The following is a 16966-nucleotide window of genomic DNA, read 5'->3' on the forward strand; positions in this document are numbered from 1 at the left end:
ACACACTGAACACAGGGCAACACTTGTCATCTCTGCTGTTGATGTGGTAGGTCTGCTGCACATGAAAAGACTTTCCCCTCCTTCCATGCCTGTGGGTGCTTGTTGAAAGGAAACCGCAAAAGTGTCAACATGACAATCTGCCATCAGTGAAGGAAATCTTTGGGATATTATTTCAAAGGAGAAAATCTTTGCTGTGACTCTGCTGTTGTGGAAACGTGTCTCTCTCTTTTGAACTTGTCAGCGTCTTTGTGAGTTATGGACAGATGACAAAAATCTTCTGAGCAGACGTTTCTGCCCCGGAAACAGTGCATGCTCTTATTTTGACAAGACTGTTTGTCATGCTGTCATGTAACACGCCTGATGATTTATGCTGAAAGTGCTTGTGGAAGTTTGAGATTATAGAAGCAGACAGACCTGAGTGTGCTGCAGACGCAGGGACAGTGTTAACAGCTCTGACGGTAACAAGGGGGCTTCCAGCAGAATGTCTGGAATTCCGCTGTGATTGTCCTGCTCCTGCTGGGGTCAAAAACTCTAAGGCTTTGCCCCCCGCCCCCGGGTTCACATTTCACCCAACTGTACCCTGACAACAAGGACCCAGTGTCCACTTATAGCATGTGGAGCAACTGTCTCCAATGCCTCAACTTATATTTTGGTCCTGCTTCAACCCAACTGACCCCAGAAAAAATCTAAATAATTAAATACGTTATCAAATGTCTCATTTCCTAAAAGCCTCTGAAGTTGATCTTCAGCCACAGATCTTAGCCTGAAAGGGCCACTCCACCAATTTCACACATGACATCCAGTTTACTCAACACAAGTCCTCCTCAGTCTGTGGATGTTGTTTTATGTTTCTGTGGCTCTGGGGCAGCTTGAGATATAGTAATACATAGTAAGTCTTTACTCTGAATCCCTATATTTAGCATCCATAGGCAGCATATAAACATAATCTAGTTGTAGGCAGATTTAGGTATTATTAACGTATTTGTTAACAACTATAACTCACCCTGTGGATACATAAGTGGAAGTTGGTGTAAACAGATAACGGAAAAAAGTTAAACAGTTGTATTGATATAAAATATGTTTTCACATCAGAGGTTATTATTGCTAACCAATATTGCACATTGATAAATGATTCAAGATGTCCTTACAGCTGCATGCAGCTACAGTATTGCTTGAAATAAGCCATTTCTTAAATGTTGGTATTCTGCATATGAAACAATTCTTATACTGTTACTTTGCTCAGTTGTTCTACCTTCAGTGTGCAGAATGAGGACACAACAACACTGTTTTCACATGTATCTGCTGAGACAAAGGGTTGGTTTCTCTGTGCTCTCCTTACATTTCACAAAAGACATTTTGACTGGGTTGTCAGGTCACAGTTTGGAAACCCACTCGTGGTCCAATGTTCAAATTACAAACATGTGATGTGGAAATGCAAACCTTCCAGTGCAGATAATCAGACACTGCAGTGTGGACTTTTCAGTAGTGGAGGAAAAACCTTGTGTTCAACAGTTAAACTATTGAATCAAACAATATAACATAGATTGTGGACTTCTCAACGATGGAGAAGGAAAGGATGTAATTTTAAGATTTCCCCAGAAGTGGAGAAAACCATATCGGACACAAATTTTAATTCAACCAGACAACAGTGTTTCTATGTATCTCCTAAAAATTGTCAGGATGAATCTCCTCTGCATCTTTACGGAGGTTCTATGCTACTTGCACAATCCTTTTGTGCACTGGCAGAGTTTCTAAATTTCATCTCAAATGTATAGGCAGGTGTTTGGATGCCTTTCATTCTCTCTTATTCTCTACTTCATTCACTCTCTTCTTTCTTATGCTTTTGTCTATGATTGTCTGTCTGTCTGTTAGTCAGCCGGATAACACAAAGACTACAGGTCAGATTACCACAACATTTAGTGGAAGGATGCTGTTTGGGTCGAGAAAGAATCCATAACATTTTGGAACAGATTCAGGACTTTTTTTATTTTACTTTTCTTAAACATTATGAGATAGATCTTTCAACATTTTCGTTGATTTCTCAGAGAACAATTCATGGATCTTGATGAAAAAAATCTGACATGTTAAGGGACTGATATTTATGAGCCTGTGCGATTTGGTGCAAATCAATACATATTCTGATCTAGTGAATTTAAATGTGGTATCGTAAGGGGAGTGTTGGACCTTAGTGGACATATGTCATAGCCATTCTAGTTATTTTATTATATTGCTCTGGGACCTTTACTGATCATCCACATTTAACAAGGGTATCCTCTCTTGCCAATTAACAAAATGAAATATGCTGAGAATGTCTCATGTTAGGTGATTTGTTTGAAGTATAACAAATTCTAATCTATCCATTATTTGTAGTCCCTGTTGACATGGAGACGAGTAAATGGACTACAAAGCATGTGGTCCATTAATAATGACGCATTTCCTCTTTCCCACCGTAGGATTATTCCCCCTCCTCATTCACACACTCACTCACTCACACACAGACACACACACACACATACACACACTGTCCGGCCCCTCGGATATTTGCCTGATCGCGGAGGAGGATATTTTCCTGCCGAGCAGCGGCTCTGTGTGTCGGCTCATGTGCATCTTCTCCGGGCGGACCTGCGTGAAATGCTCCAGCACAGGACCTGATCTGAAGGTAGGTGCACAACCCGCTAATCTGTGTATTGTGCTGCACACACACACACACACACAGATCTGTGTGTCTGACCTTCCTCTCGCTTTAGAATGAAACTGCACGGTGTGTCTGTGTGTAGGAGAGAGAGGGAGAGACAGAGAGAGATAGCCCTGCGTGCTGCTGGATGGGAGCCGCTCTCTCTCTCTCTCTCTGCGTCTTCGCTCCTCCGCTCGCCTTCTTCTCTTTGAATGAATCGCTGCCTTAAGTTGTGTTCCGCTCGTTTCAATCAACCAAACTTGTGGAGCCTGTGATCGTGTGGACTTCCCCGGTGGCGTCGGCTCGGTTCGGTTCGGGGGTGGACTGTACAGAGCACGGGGCTGCAGCAGCAGGAGCTCACCCGGTGCGTAAAGAGGGTCTTTTTCTCTTAAACAATTCGAACCCGCAGGATCGAGGCAGCGCGTGGAGGCTCGGTGTGGTGGGTGGGTGTGCAGACAGAGTTCACACATGCAGGGCAGTGGGGGGGCTGCTAACCCAAGTTACACTGCACCGGCCGGAGAGGAGATCACACTCCGCCATGTTAACTTACCATCAAGCTGCCACAGGCGATTGTTTGCAACTTTTCTTTTTTTCTGGCTGATTTCACGCGCAGCCATGTCTGAAAAGCGCACAGGCAAATGTGCAATGCGTGGCCGCTGTGCGCGAGAAGCGGTGTAAATGCCCACATTGCTGCTGCTGCTCCACCACACTGGCAGTCATTACACAGCTTGCAGGGGGGGGGACCTATGTTTGCAGCCGTGGGCGTTTATTCCCAGCGTGTTGTGCATGTGGTTGCCTTTCTGCCACCGTGCTGATCACGAGACAGTGGGACATGATACAGACAATAATGCACGGGTACACTGCGGCACCGGGCTATAGGCTGTACAGCACGTTGTATGAGCTGAGGATGGCTGCCTGGATCGACACCGCTGCCACACCCCTTCACAGAGAGACCGTGGAGGCTGTGGTACTCTGCACAGTTTATACCGATCACATGTCTCCTCTGTTTATTATTGTTCATCAACCGTGTCCTCACATCACTTGATTAATCACGTGCCAAGTTTGTGCACAGGGATGAATACACTCTGTGTGTGTGTGTGTGTGTGTGTGTGTGTGTGTGTGTGTGTGCGCGCGCGGATCAGTCAGTAGCCAGTAAATTACAGTGACATTTCAGCACATACCTTATAGAGTGAGAACATTTTTGCAGGTCCTCACATTTTTATGGGGTTTTGGGGTTAAATTTGGGGGTTGATACATTTAAACAGACTCATGTGTTGAGTAGGCACAGATTTATTTATATATATATATATGCCCCTCTGTTATGTGAAAAGCCCCTAGGTTAGGGGACAGGATAGGGGGTTAGAATGTGGAAAGAAAAAAAGAGGTAGGTGAATTAGTAGGTTCATATTGGTTAGAGTTAGGTTTGGATTATGGTTAGGCTTTGCATTATGCCAATGAGTGTCCTCAATAACTTGACCTCTTTAGGGACCTTCTCCAGAGGAAATGGGTGTGTCGTGTGTGTGTGTGTGTGTGTGTGTGTGTGTGTGTGTGTGTGTGTGTGTGTGTGTGTGTGTGTGTGTGTGTGTGTGTGTGTGTGTGTGTGTGTGTGTGTGTGAGAGAGATATCTGGTTGGGAGGCAGACATGACAGGTCATATGAGATGGGGACACCGGGCAAGAAATGTTTGATATGCAAGGAAGTTTCTTTGGCAGTTTAATGAGCAAAAGTAAAACGGTCTGTATTTATATTGAGCTTTTCTAGTCTCGATGACCACTCAACAGTTTTACATTCATACAGTGCATCTATGTGCAGCACTTTTCTCTATGAGAAGAAGTAAAACGCCCCCGAAGCCCCCTCTTTCTCTCTCTCTCTCTCTCACTCACACACACACTTCGCCCTCCAGCTGCCTAGACCTAGGCTTGACAGAAAAAAGACACATGACCTTACAGGCTGCAGGATCCTCGTGTGTGTGTGTGTTTGTGTGCGATGCCTCAGGAGCGAGCGCTCTGATTGTTACACATCCCTTTAGGTGTGTCTCACATCACTCCTGTATATTAAGATCCATGTGGCAGACGGTGGCATTTCTTGCCGGGGCGCTCGGCAGTTATTAAATATTTCTTTATCTCTCCCCCACAAAAAATCTATAGTTGGTAAAGGTGTGGAGAAAATTGCAGCAGCGAGGAGAATGTCATCGTTTCTTTAAGTTGCCCTTTGTCGAGATCTGTCCTTTCAAAATGGCAGCTCTTCTTCGTCTAATGAAGCTGCCTCTTGTTCTCCTGTGCTGATCAGTGACACTTCTGCTTCATCTCTGTGAAAATGTCATTTTCTCAGGCCACATAGTTAAAGTGTTGCTATCTGCTCACCGCTCCTGCTGCTTGGTATGCAGCCCTGCCACCGGCGGAGGCACGTCATTTGTTAAACTGACCAAACTCTTATCTGGTGTTTCCCTGACATAAAACTGGCAATCAAATGCTTTTTTTCTCCTCATCATATTAGCGGCTGCACTGACCTTCAGTATGATGATACTTTCATTAGCAGTTTGTGACTAATCTTCTCAAAGCAGAATGATCAACACATTCTCTCTTTTATTTTGCAGCTGCTCAGTTATTTAGCGCTGCAAGGAGAAGCGATGGATTCTACACATGTTGAGACCACATTATTTATACACACATCCCACAGAGAATAATGAACCGATACTGTGATGGTCATGTTGCTCTGAAAGGCCTGAAGGGACTAACCCTCGATGGTCACGTGCGTCTGGCTCGTAAAGACCTTCATGGCCGATCTCTTCCGGTGGTAGATTCATCACTGATTTATTGATCTGTCTCTTTCACGGCATGGAAATAGGCCTCTGCTGTCACTTGTGAGCACAGAGAGGAAGTAATGAGCAGCCCATAATGACAATTTAATCACCAGAGGTACAATGTTAATGCACTGGACGGGTGGAAGGGAGCCAATGGTTTGTTGTCACGTCCAGCTCGGCGGCAGTTATTGCTCTACATACAGTATGTCTATCACATAAAGTGACTCACACGTTACTGTATGTGAAAGACGTAGTCAGATTATTAGCGGAATATCTGTCTGTCAGAATCCCTTCACACTTGTTCCACAGTTGCTCTGAAATAGGAAGAACCTGTTGTTAATGCAGCAACAGCTTGGTGAAGGATCCTGGTCTTCTCTTCATGTTTCTCAGTGCAGCTCCCAGTTGGTCATTCCTTTTTTTTTTTTTTATGGATCTCAGAGTCTGAAACAAGAGTTTGGAAGTTGTTGCTGTGTTGGTAACTAGGCGTCAGTGTTTCGTTGCCAAAACTGGCAAAATACTTGCTGTAGTTTTTGTTTATTGGAGGGATAATGGTCCTATGTGGCTGTGGAGAACAGCTTTACTTGCAAGATTACTTTTCAGGGAAGGTCTCAGCAGACTCGTGACCTCATTAAAGCATCAACAGTTTGTTAATCATGTCACATTGGACCTGATGGAAATTAAGATAAAACTTTAATGATGAAAGCGTGAACAGATTCATCCATGGTTGCCATTATTTGTAGATTTCATATTTGGAAGCTTTCCAGCCCCTTGTTTGTGGGACTTTTTAGGGGACTTAGGGGACTCCTCTGTTTTCCTCTGTGATCTCTGACTCCAACCTTATGTTGACACGATGGGTCCTCTGAATAAGCAAACATGTCTTCACATAAATTAAGCTTATGTATGCCATACAGGGCTTAAGATGTAATTCAGCATTGCTTTTAATTCTAAATGTGATATGTAAGAATTCTTCATTTAAAAAAAAAACAACTGGACATATGTTATGATATTGTTGACTTGTGTACTTGCATTATCCAAAATGTCTCAGAGAAATCCCCAGTTTTATTCAAGGTAAAGGAACGTTTCATACTGGTCGCCCAATTTCCGCCATATCCGCTTAACACTGCTAGCTAGTTAGCCAGTCGGCTGTTTTTTCCATCCACTGTATGAAGAGACCCCTAGAGGCTGATGTTTCATATTGTTCATGCAACACAAACACACACACACACACACACACACACACACACACACACACACACACACACACACACACACACACACACACACACACTTTCCTCAACCTTAGTGATGGACTGACAAAATTATCCCTCACATAGTGGATTCATCGGAATCAGACGGAATCATTTTAAAACAAACGCTTGTTTATAATCCCTACAATTTTCATGAAAGTAAACCCCATCTTTGGGTTACTGCAACATACATTCAGTATATTTACTTTCTGCAAGTATCTTTGTGGTGGTGGAGTCCGTCGTTTCCACCCTCTAATCCCTCGAGTTCATTTCACACTATGGACGCATACACCATTTATCTTTGATCTTTTATTAATGCACACTTGCTTTTGCTATGTTAACCAAAGGTGTTTCTTCAGTTTGTGCATATTAATACCTTCCAGATTGCCGACGCACATTTTGGGACTGTTCTGGAGGTGTCGTGATGTGCTCAGTGCGGAGAGTCCTGCAGTGTGAGGGGGGTGGAGGTATGAATGGAGGTGGAGGAATGTCTGGCCTAGTTCAAGTTAACAATATCACAGAATTTCACACTTTGTTGTGACTAAGCCAAGGCATGGGTACCTTTTTAAACATAAGAGTTAAATCTCACGATTCCTAGCAGGTCTTCCTGTGAGAAACAGAGGGCCCCTGTGCGGGGGTCTTTCTTATGTGTGTGTGTGTGTGTGTGTGTGTGTGTGTGTGTGTGTGTGTGTGCAGTCAGTGCTTGCTTGGTTTCAGACGCTATCAGACAGAAAACACATTGAATCACTTTACACTGTTCTTTGTTCTTGCCACAATCTCATTTTAAAAGGGTCTCTCTGTAGTGAGCAACATGTAGTCGGCTCACACAATATTTAAGTGTCACAGTTTTATTAAGCTCAAATTTTAAATGAAGCATGGGCAGCACATTCAGTATGAAAATCAAGATATTGATTTTCAAGTTTAGAAAAAGATTCTGTCCCTCTGGTCAATCTGCATTGAAGCAAGTGAACAAAGTTGAAGTGGTAATGTTGGACGTGTGTTGTGACGACTGTGATTTGATTGTTGTAGCGGTTGTTAATAAGTTAATGTGAGATATATTGAGTTCAAATAAGGCTGTACATTTCAAGTTATTATTTGATTTTTGATGTAAGTAGAGGAAATAATTCAGAGGCCAGATGTTTTATGTTGCATTAAAATGACTACATTACCAATAATGCACTTTGAGATGACGACAGAAGCGGCAACTTTGTTGCTGTTAGCACAGTGTAAATCCTCTGCTATAATACATGTATACATCATTTTGTATTCCCTGAAGAGAATCTCTCTGTTCAGTGGGGACTCATCATTATGAAAGTAGTTGGATTTAGCTACAACAATGTGTGAGTTTTGGATGCTTAGTCATTACTGGGCGGATGCAGCAGAGGCTTCTGTGCAACTCCCTTCTACTTTCTGCGTTTTCCCACCTCCCACTGAGCTCTGGGTTGCCTGCATCCCACTCAGTCCACCATGCAACGTACACAGCATTTAATAAAAGCCAATACACTGGTGGCCCTTAAGTAACTAGTTCTACACTCATAGCTGTTGCTGATTGATTGATTTGAAATACTCTGTCTGGATTGTTGTGATTTAAACTTTTTTTCTGTCTACAATTAAACATGAAGTATGAGCAGCCTGTCTGAGCAAGTGTTTCCCCGCAGCAGCCTTCGCATGTGTGATGTAAGTCAGTGGACCTCAGTCAGGTTTAAAAATCCCAAAAATTATTTCGGTCATGCTGATCAGTCTGGAGCAGCAGTATCCAGTATGGTTGTCATAGTGACAGGGGATGGAAACTCATGCTGCCTACCTCTTAATAGGCGTTTTGAATATAATTGTTCATTTGAACTGTTATCCCAGGGGAATACACTAAATGCAAAAAATGAAGGTCTTATGGATATTTTTTATGTCCACAGATTATTTATTGATTTAGATCCATTAATAGTTTTTACATATTATTAATACAGACATGCTTAAACAGGACACTGGGATTGAGATTGCAGTGTGTGTAACAGTATTCATAAGATCGTTAACTTAAGAACATAATTTAGAGTTAAATATGACATTAAATTTTAAAGTTCCCTGTGGTGAAATCAAGTGGAGGGCTCCTGTTAAAGTCTGTCACTTGGTAATGAAAAACCAGCTATTTGTGAATGTTAAGTGGCTTCTTTATTAGCCTCCTGCTCGTCATAGGATATGTTACAGCTTTTTGGCTATAAATAAGCAAACACTAGTTAAAATTGCTGTTCATGATTATATAACTGCCATTACCATTTTTATTCTGGTAATTTAAGTACTTATATCCAGTTCATCGTCACTGACTTTACTCTTATTTTAATGTCGCATTCGTATGTTTTGCGATAATGAAACCGTATTTTCTCGTGGCGCCACTGTCAAAACGTACTGTTTATATATATATATATATATATATATAAATAGAGAAATCAAACTATCAAACTATCTAACACTGATCACTAGTTGTTTTGGCCAAAGCCACTGTAAATTCAAGGGGATTTGGCCGAAGTGTACCATCATATTCGGCCCCGGGCTGAAAGAGTATCTGCTCCGAAAGACGTTTCAGGTTACAGCTGAGCTCTTCAGCTATTACTGGACTGCATCTCTGGCAGAAATCCCTACTGCCATGGCCGCCACCTCGAGACTCATGCCTCTTAAGTCACCAGGGCAGAAATGTAACCTAATCGGGCGTCTGCTGCTCCCAATTCATAAGCACACTGTACAGCGTGTAGACCCTCTTGAACCATGTTACTACATGACACCCTGTAATTTTTGCATTTCTCTCAGAACACTTAGCTTATATGTCTTTTGGGCAGTAAAATTAATTTTCCATCTTACCCCCTCTTCCTTGTTCTGGGGGGGGGGGGGTTGTTTGATCTTGCCAAAGAAACCAGGAAATGCAGTAAATGCCTAAAGGTTAAAGGAGCATGCCTATTAAATAGAGATTGCTGCTTTGCTTCGCCAGACAGAATTAGAGGGTCTGTAGACAGAAAGTGAAACGCGTAACACTCTCTCCTCTACAAGTGGTCGTATGGAAAGTCATTTATTTTGGACTCATTCAATTAACTGCTAAATGCCATGTGTGGTTATTTGTGGAATCTTATCCAAAGTTTGTTTACATGCATATAACTATTGCTCTCACGTGCTACAAAAGAAAACGATCTTAAGATCTCAATGTGTAATATGTCATACAGCGGCTATTGATCACAATGTGACAGGAGGAAAAAAACAGGCATGGGATTTGTTTGAGAAGTGTCAATTGAATCTGCAACTAATGAGTGCACACGGATTCAATGGTTCAGCCAATGAAATCTTTTGCCCTGCCCTTGTCTTTTAAAGATTAGAGCATCTGGGTTTCCTCTGTCACTTTGAAGATCCTTTAGACTATAACAACATCTATTCCTGAAGTCATGAGCAGATGGTGTCCTCATTACTTAAACATGTTTGTTGTTTGTTGACAAATTTCAACATTTGTATCACTCATCAAAGTATTTCTGTCCCTGTGACGTTGTGGTTTGTGAAAATAATCCCGCATTGGAATTCCCCAGGAAGTGAGTGCGGAGCAGCTCGGAGCTTCGTTGAGCAGGGCTGAGTGAGGGGACGCTCTGAGGAGAGCTGGAAATGTATCCCACCCCTTTGCTCCCCCTCGGCCGTCCGGGACAGCTATTCTTGGTTTTCCCATAAGGATAAATTCTTGCTACAAATGTTCGGCAGCTAACTTGGGGAGTAACCCCCCGGTGTAAAGCCACCCTGCTGGTAGAGGAGCTGAAATTTTCCCAGTGTGGGGTGTGAGGCTGTTGAACAAATTTGGTTGAAGGGTAGAAGTTACATCACATCATGTAGTCTTGAAGGATGACTTTCCGGAAAGATTTGGCAGTATTTTGTTCTCCCGTTGCCATTATGAAATGTGGGTTGAGTATTTGGCTGGAGGTGTAACGACTCTGAAACTGAGACGGAGACGTCCACGATCTTGTATCTTGATACAGGATGACGGAACTGTGATACTTCTGACTGCTGCCACTGCTACATGTGCAGCCTGTTGAGCTCTCATCCATTTAGTAATATTACGAAACTAAAGCTTTATTTCACAATTAATACTGGAACACATGTAAATCCCAAAATGAATATTCTATTTAATGTCAGGCTTTAAATATTACACCTATTTTATTGTCTTCCAACTCCATGTTTCACTAGGCAGTCTGTTTGATTGGATCAAGATTGATTATAACCCTGAGAATTCAGGGAGCAGACTCGGTCGTCTCACAAATCTCCTGTGATACTGTTTGACAATTGTAATTATCCAGAACATATATTGTTTGTATTATTTGACACTAGGATATTTACAAATGTTGTCCAAGTAAACCCATGGTGAACGTTCTCATACATGTTGTAGTAAATAAGGCTAACCATATATTAAGTGTTTACATGCCTCTTGTCTTAAATGACACCTTCTGTTTTTGTACTACCAGAACCCCTGTTTATTATTCCTGTTACTCAGATTCTCTTACTGCAAATCAGATTATCATATAATTGAAAATCATCTTTTCTGTTCTCTCTTACTGCTCAGCTATCCGGGGATGTAGACACCCCAAACTTAAATCCCATCAGGGGTTAGACGATTCAATCTGTTCTGTCAGGCAGGCCAGTCAGAAAGCTGAGCGGGGATGGAAAAATGATCTACCTCAATTGCAGCCAGATACCTCGTCTTGATTGAGACACACAGGAATCTATATGAAACCTACAACCTCCTCTCATGATTTAGTGCCCACCCTTACTGTAAAAGATATGTTTTATATAATTGTCCCTCGTCTTCTTAACTCTTGCCCAGCCTCTGTTGCTGTTCCTGCATCTTTTAAACAAGCACTTGTCCAGTCTCTGCTCAAAAATAATAACTTAGGATACAGGATTAGTATCAAGCGTGCAGCACTAAATTTGTTTAAATTCTTGCTCTAAGAAAGGGCATTCTCTGTGGCTTTAGGTCAGTTTTCCTCATCTTCTTATCTCCTACCTATGGGGTCCATCAGGGATCCATCCTGGGACAAGTACTATTCAGCATGTACATGCTACTTTATGGCAATATTATTAGGAAGTATAATATCTTGTTTCATAGATGTTTCTCCGACTAAAATGGAGTGATTCTGACTGCCTGGACGGTTTTGAGGAACTTGCACACAGCCCCTGTGTCTCTTAGATCTGACAACAAGTCTCTCTTGCAACACTGCTAACATCTCCTGGTAGTTGGGAACTTAATTTGTGCAGAAGACCTTCAAACGTACAGGGGATATTCCCCAATCTGCCCTATAGTATAAAAAGTAGGTTCCACGTTCTCAACAAAAACTGAAAGGCAACAGAGCTAGTATTGTTTATCCATAATTGTGAGGGTGGGTTGCCATTAGGAAAAGATGGTGCTCCCTCAATCTCTTTTTTTCAATTCAGGGTAAAGAAAAGTTTTTATTCACTGGTCGTTTAAGTCCATTAATTCTGTATTTGTGAACAGCTTCAACTGTGTTCAAATTTGCTGAAACATGACAAAAAATGTGTTTAGTCTGTTTCCTGTGTGACGCTTTGTCTATTTTCAGATGGTTTTGTGTTGGATGTGTCTCACTTTGCTGCCCTCTCAAACACATCCTACCTGACACTGCAAAATTCTGCAGTTGGATGGCACCAGAAATAGAACTGTAAGTGGCCATTAATGTATGACTGTTACACAATCGTACTGTCAGAGCTCCTTGCCCTTGGCCCAAACCTTTCTGTCTGGAACAAACTCGCTCGCACCCCCACCTCTCTGCAGGCCTGTGATATTGCTAGTGGAGGTTGCAGATTGAATAGAGCTATATAAGGGAAACCATTCTTTGTTTATTAGTTAAGGGAGAGTTCATGGGAGTGCTGCCAGGCCTCTCTAGAAATGGGGACAGCAAGAAGAAGACTGAAGACCACTCAAACAGAGTGTACTCTGCTATGTAGAGCTGTAAACACTGCTCCGGTTTTTTTTTTATGGCGACGCTATGAGCCGGGCAGCTGGCTTGCATTACATGTGGAAAGCTTAGTGTTAATCAAGTGGTTGAAAATAGCCCTTTATTCGTGTGCCGTGCTATGGGCAAGGCTTGCTAATGCAGCTCGCCACAAGGATACAGTGGTCACATTAGCTGCCTTCCAATGACTTTGTGTGGTGGACGTTGTCAGTCGAGTTATGAGGAGTGGAGGATTGTTGGAGAGCGGCCATCCACCTGCTGCAGATGGCTCTTCTGTGAGCTCAACTCACAGTTTGGTAGGCGTGTCCTGTCTGTCGTATGCTCACGTCCAAACAAGGCCCAATCAAAGGAACATTTTAGTATTATGCGCTGCCCTGACCCAAGATGACATTATAACCTTGTCACACAGTGGTATAGTGTTGAGGGTTGTTGTTGCTGTTTTTTTGCAGTTGCTTCCTATAAATTGTTGTTCACTTCTTAAAGGTGGTATTTGAGTAATTCTTTATCTTGCAGTAAAAATCTTAATCTGTATTTGTAAGCAGTATTCATTTTTAAGTCCCTGGGTCTCCGATGTGAAGATGGTTAAGACATCATATTTCGAAATAGCTCTTTTCTCCATGGGCCTAAATCGGTCTACGGTCTCAACATTTATATGCAACCATATGTCGCATTATATTTACACATTAACAAGACTCATGTTTATTGGTAGTATCATTATCGTTTGGGTAGTGGAAGCCAGTGGTGGAGGTTGTGCTAAGTCAAGAGTTGCAATGCTCAAATTTTGTTGTCAGCTTTGTATAATCACCATTAGATTGTTCATTGAATGCACTCTACATGAACTGCATGCTGTTGAACAAGGCCTAACCTTCCACTTGCTGGTGTAGTTCTTTGTGTAGGATTAAAGACAGGATTTGATGCTTCATAAGTGCCGTATGCTTATTTTCTGAGGCAGATTTCTGCAAACGGTTGCAAATGACTTCTGATCCTAGTTTGAATACGTAAGTCAGTAACTTCTGAGTTGCCAATTTAAAATCAGATTGTTTATATTAATCCTTTTGAGTTTTAAAGTTGGTGTGCACCATGTTTCATACCAGCATGTCTATGGGGAGCTTGTTCTCCAGCTGGCAAAGACACAACTGCCGCATTGTCAGATTCCTCGCTTCAGATGGACTCGGGCGTTTTGTCTTTTGGACTCAGGGTAGAATGCCAGCCTTGTCCTCAGTTGGGTTACTTATCTCCCCTGTGCAGAGAACACCCTTAGGGAAATTACTTGAGGGGGGGCATCCCCACCCACCCACCCCTTTGCCTCCTTGACAACACGATTGAATGATGTCTCTCCTTTGAAGACTGAGTTCCAAGTTTGTTAGTTATAGTGTTAGTCAGACACCCTCTCAATTAGCTACTAGACTATCTGTGTTTTGTAAGGCGGGTAGGCAAACGGCAGGTGGGAAATTTGTTGCTGCCTAGTCTTTGGTGAATGCTCTTGCAGAAACTCTGTGCCTTTTTTCAAATTGGCAACATGCGCTGCTTGGAGAGAATGGGGGATTTAAATGCCAGTTACAAGTGGCAAATGGGAAATGGGATTTTTGTTTTTCATCTTTTTTCCTCTGATGCTAAGTGAAGCTTGTTCCTTGATTGGCTTTTTGTTAACTGTGCTGCCAAGCCTTTTACTTTCATGCAGCTGTGGGAACAGGTGAGCGCTCACATGCAACCTGGCATTCCTGTGCTGTTTGGACTGCCACGCATTCCACAACTTTCCTCTACCCCTCAATGCTTTATTAAGATAGGCTGTGTTCAAATAAAGCCCACACATACACTTGTTTTTCTGTTACTTAATGAGAGTGGACGAAGAGGTGCTACTTGGCACGCTGCACTTATGGTCTAGTGTTAATGCGTAAGTGGTAAGGGTGTAAAGATTCTCCAAATCCTCAGGGTTTCCACTCTGCTGACTTGAATGTGCTGGGAGGAGGGGGGAGGTCTCTGAAGGCTAATTAAACTAGTCTAACTTTGACTGCAGCAATGATCACATGTTTGTGATTGGTCCAAAACAGTCAAGTGACACATAAGTGTAAGGTGTAACAAAATATATGGCTTGCCTTGCTTGAATTATTATTATTATTCTGAATTCTGAATTCACAATGTTGGTCTTGGTGGACATGCACATGTTAAATGAATAGTTTCACATTTTAAGAATTACACCTATAAGCTATTAGTAGTGTAAGCACGGAGCACAGCACTCTAGAAATTGTATTTAGGATGCATTTGGACAATTGGTACCGTAGTAAAGCTACCATTGCATTAAATTTGTATCCCTCGTCTCCTCCCTCCCTCCTGTCCCTGTCTCTGGTGCGGTCATGGTATTCCTGCTGAAAAATAAGCTGTTTTGGAATCAGTCCCAGTCTGCTGACCCAGCAGGAAACAGTAGCACCCCCCCTCAAACAAATATCCTACTCAACTCCCATCCACCAACAGTGTTCCCTCTTTATCTGTCAAATTTTCTGCCACTCAAATCTATCCATCTCTTCATTTCTGTCACCCCTATCTCTATTTCACCACCCCACCCTTTCCCTCCTCAACCCCAGCAGATAGCCAGCGTGTCAACACCTCGGCTGCAACCCAGTCACAGGGATGAGATGACACAGGTTGCCTTGGTCAGGCTGTAAATCAGCAGCCCACATCGGGTAAATGGAGGAAGGGAGGCGTTTTGATGGACAGAATATTCACACTGACTGTCTGTGTGACATTTAGATTTTTTTTTTCTTCCATTACGTTTGTCTTGTTATCTGAAACAATTGACTCCTCGTGCATGATTTGCCATAACTGACAATTGGTCACCTTCATATAACTGTTTCTGAAAGGACACATCATGAGAAATTGTTGGCCTGAAATAGTTCAAATTGTTTACTACAGCGACTTATGAAGGGAAATCAGTCTGAAAAGGATTTTTCACTTTACTCCTCCACACTGTAAATAGAGTAAATGCTGTAACCTACATTTTGTGCCATCTGTTTATCTCTGTTATACTTACATTAGATTATTAATCTAATCAGATAATGCCTTTGCATTTTGCAGGTTAAAAAAGTTGACACAGAAACATGGCTGATTTCAGGTGGGATTTTCCACAAATAGAAACTGTGTTAGGTCAGATTTGAACCAGAATTATTTTATTCATGTTTTATTCTGGAAAAGAGGTGCCAAGCAGTCCTGCAATGGCGAATATATATTCTCTTAAAGAAATATAAGACTTCTATACAGGGATTTCTTGAATATGAATGTTAAAACATGCATTACACAGCTGAAGCAACAATTCTGCAGACTGTCAGTGGTGCCCAGCGGGTGCTCTGCTGACTCTCATTGTGGAGCTGCTCTTTTGCTCTTTCTTTAGATGCAAAGTCACTATTTGCTATTCAAATTAGATGGAACCACGGTGCATTTCAAGTCATCTGTCTGTCTTCACAGGATTGGATACTAAAGGCAAAAAGTCAGTGTTCATGCTTGCACTGTTGTGTGCCTGCCCTTGCCACCAGACTCTGCAAACAATGCAGAGTGTTTAATGTGTATTAGGTGAATTGGGAGTGGCTCCTGTCTGCTCCCAACAATAGAACTGACAAGCAAAGGGGGGCAGGCAGACTTTCACTTTGGAGTCAGCATGGCAAAACTGGGCTTGGAGTCGGTGGATTGTTCATCCACAATAGGCGGCCACAGCCCTGTAAAGCAGTGTACCTCCCATGTCATGTTTTTCCTCTCATGTAGTGCCTGTGCCCTGCCACCAGCCTGCTTTTTAATTGGTTCTCCTGCCTGCCGGTTGTCTTAACCTGCCTGGAATTGTTATCACGTCAACTCGCCCTGGAATTGCAGTGAACTTTTCCAAAAGGGCTTTGGGAAAAAAGTGTCACACGGAGAGAGGCACTCATCCATTTAAAAAAAACCTTGAATGCAGCAGCTAATGGAAAAGATAAGGGATTGCAGAGCAGTCCTTATCCTAATAAAAATGTATGTCAATCCATATAGCTGTTGACTAAATTGGGTTTTGAAGGCCGGAGCGGCCGCGGCTACAGTGGCAGACAGTTAAATGTCTCCTCGCAGCTGTTCACCCAATGAGCGGATTAGAGGACTCTCATATCTCCACGGCTGAGATGCAAAAGAAGATTAGGTCAGTAGCTCATGAAGAGGCCCGGTCTGTCCTAATCTGCTGGACTGCCAGACTGAGACGCTGCCTTTTAAACTGGGCTTTGATGATTTATTGTGTCTTGTAAATGATG

At 42.5% G+C, this 16966-nt stretch overlaps 1 protein-coding gene across 3 annotated transcripts in view; it reads left to right on the forward strand.

The window, feature by feature from the left end:
• The first annotated feature begins 2472 nt into the window (after positions 1-2472).
• tln2a (talin 2a) overlaps positions 2473-16966 on the forward strand; it is a 93240-nt gene continuing 78746 nt past the window's right edge. The window contains exon 1 of one of the 3 annotated variants that reach the window (XM_035163420.2): positions 2473-2659. The gene's annotated coding sequence lies outside the window, so the exon portion shown is untranslated. Of the gene's footprint in view, positions 2660-2770; positions 3039-16966 lie in introns of those variants that run through there. The other 2 variants (XM_035163449.2, XM_035163430.2) reach the window with 2 other exon arrangements.

The sequence above is a fragment of the Hippoglossus stenolepis genome, chromosome 1, assembly GCF_022539355.2.
Source record: "Hippoglossus stenolepis isolate QCI-W04-F060 chromosome 1, HSTE1.2, whole genome shotgun sequence".
Classification (NCBI taxonomy): domain Eukaryota; kingdom Metazoa; phylum Chordata; class Actinopteri; order Pleuronectiformes; family Pleuronectidae; genus Hippoglossus; species Hippoglossus stenolepis.